General features: G+C 63.6%; 1 protein-coding gene across 4 annotated transcripts in view; it reads right to left on the bottom strand.

Moving 5' to 3' along the window:
• The window catches only part of SPATC1 (spermatogenesis and centriole associated 1), a 20,491-nt gene that overhangs the window by 16,883 nt on the left and 938 nt on the right, over nucleotides 1–2,670 (bottom strand). The gene's annotated exons all lie outside the window — the stretch shown is intronic.

The following is a 2,670-nucleotide window of genomic DNA, read 5'->3' as shown; positions in this document are numbered from 1 at the left end:
GTTACGAGATGGGCCCAGCACAGGGCGGGGCCCTCACGGGGCGCAGCCCTCTCAGGGCGGGGCCAGAGCAGTGGGCGGGGCTCTGCGTGGAGGCAGGGCCAGAGCACGCCAGCTGGGGTTTTTGACGGACGAGGAATGGAGAGGGAAGCTGGGCCCACGGAGGGGAGACCGTCTGCGAAGGCGGCTCTAGCTGAGGGTTCCAAGAGGGCTGGGGCAGAATGAAAGGGGGAAAGAGCGAAAGGGGATGATGACAGAGCTTGGGAGAGAGGGCTGGCTGGGGGCGGAGGGGGGGCGCGGAGGGGGGAGCTAGTCCTGGGGGACTGGTGGGGGAATGGGAGGATAGGTCTAGGTGCTTAGAGTCAGATCCTGGGGAGGGAGGTAGAGGGGGTCAGAGTAGGGTTAGAAGCCAGGTGGGGGTTTGGATCCTGGGGACCATGGTCCTGAGAGGGAGTCAGTCCTGATCCTGAGGGGGTGTGAGAAGATTTGAGGAGGGTGGCTCGGATTCTGATGCGGGAGTGATGGGTCCTGGGGGGTACGGAGAAGGCCCTGAGAGGATGACGGACTTGGAGGAGTGGGATGCCCCTCATTTGGGGCAGCCAAGGGGCGGGGAAGTAGTGGAGAGAAGGGGTGGTAAAAGGCCATTGTGGAAAAAAAGGAAGTAGACCCCGCAGGAAGCTTCCACCAGCCTGCAGCCCCAAGAGAACAGATAGAGGGCAGCAGGGGCTGTGGGAACAGAGGGGCTTGGGTGAAGTGGGGGCGGGGGGAGGTAAGGGCAGAGCCCCGCCCCCCAGCTGCCCTGCCCTGCTGGCCACGGTTGTGGTCCCTTGAGCTCTGGCTCGGCCCTCATTTCCTCTCTACTCCGGCAGCCTGACTTGCCAGCCATCTTCGGTCTGCCGGAACATCCCAGGGCAGGCTCTCGGAGTCCTAGTGCCATCCCGGCCCTGCCTCCACCGGCCGGGTTTCTGGGGCCTGAACCACGCGGCACCTGGTTTTGTCCCTGTGAAGTTGATTCCGCCTGCCCTGTTGCCCGCGCTGAGCTGCAGCAGAGCCTTTGGCCCGGCTCAGAGCTGCCGCGGCTCAGGGCCTCTGCAGGTCTCCAGCTTTGTCACCTCCCCGTCCCACAGCCCCGCTGTGAGGTGCCCAAACCTGCCCTTGTCTGCGTGCCTGCCTCCTCCCCGCCCCCAAGCCCGGATGCTGCTGTGCAAGTTGGCGGCTTGCTGCCTTTACGGTCCGGTCCGTGGCGGCCGGCCCCGACCGAGCTCCCTGCACAGCCGGACAGGCACCCAGGTCCCGGCTCCTGCCACGTCCACTGTTTCACACCTTCCTCATCTTCCCTCCAACGGTGTCATTTTTTCAGGGAAAATGGAATCCATGCTTCTGATTTCCTCGGCCTCCTGCCCTCCCTTCTCTCCATGAGGGGCTCCTCCCAGCGCCTCTCCTGGCTCCTTCCTGCCTCACAGTGACAAGGTCAACTCTCTGCCATCTTGAGAGGCCTGGCTGCGTGGCCCGAGCAGCCCCTGCAGGCCCCCAGCTGCGCTTCGGGAACTGAGCGCCGACCACCTGCTCTGCCGTTTTCTCCATCGCTCGCCACTCTCCTCACAGCTCGGGCCGCTGGTACCTGGAGTTCAAGTCTAACCGAGCTCATTCACACCAGGCCTGCAGAGGCCCTGGGCTCTTCAGCCTTTTTTCTGTTGATACTCTGTCCCCTCGAAGCTGTGTCTTGCCTTCTGTGACATTACACTTTGAGGTTTCCCTTGTCTCTCCCTTCTCTCCCGCACTGGCTCTGCTCTCCCCTCCCAGGTGGCCTCACCCCTTCTGCGGCTTCAGTGATCAACACTCTTGAACCTTCTCGCTCCAGCCCTGACCCCTCCTGGAGCTTCAGGACCCTGTCGCCGCTGCTGCCGGGTACCTCCACACAGGTGTCGCTGTCTTCCCAGCCCTCCGCGGCCCGAGCGCATGCGCAAGTTCCCACCCCCTGCAGGCCTGAGGGCTGCACAGAGTGCAAGGCGAGCCCAGAGAGAGGAGCTGAAGGCTGAGTTCACAAGAGCAACTCGAGGGTACAAGCCTGACTCCATGAGGACGCTAAGTCACGAGGAGCAGGCAGAGGAGGGAGAAAGAGAAGCACGGCCACGGCCACCACAGGGGTCCTCCTTGGCTGGGCGTGGGAACCCAGAGTCCCAGTGTCTCAGGAGGTCATACTGCCAGGTACCCGGCCACCTCTGCCCAAACAGAGACATCTTCTGGACTCCCTTGTCCATCCCGCACAGAGAAGCGGTTAGTTTTCTTGAATCGTCTGAGTCAGTTTCTCGCCATCCCTAGTTCGGGCCAGGAGGCTCCACCTCCGCCTCCGCCTCCGCCTCAGCCGGCTCCGGCCTCTGGCCAGTCCGAGTCCCTTCCCACAGCGGCCAGAGGGACCCTCCTCAGCCAGAGCCTGGCCGCTGCACCCCTGCTCGTAGCCCTCAGATGCGGCTGCAGTCCTCCCTGATCCGGCCTCTGCTGGCCTCTCGGATGTCCTGCTTACGGTCACTGGCCCTGATGATACCTGCCCCCACTCACAGATACAACCCCACGGACGCTCACACACCCGCAGTACAACCCCACGGACGCTCACACACCCGCAGTACAACCCCACGGACGCTCACACACCCGCAGTACAACCCCACGGACGCT

Source organism: Suricata suricatta, chromosome 15, assembly GCF_006229205.1.
Source record: "Suricata suricatta isolate VVHF042 chromosome 15, meerkat_22Aug2017_6uvM2_HiC, whole genome shotgun sequence".
Taxonomy (NCBI): Eukaryota; Metazoa; Chordata; class Mammalia; order Carnivora; family Herpestidae; genus Suricata; species Suricata suricatta.
The sequence above is the reverse complement of the archived record's forward strand: the minus strand, read 5'-3'. Positions and strand labels throughout refer to the sequence as shown.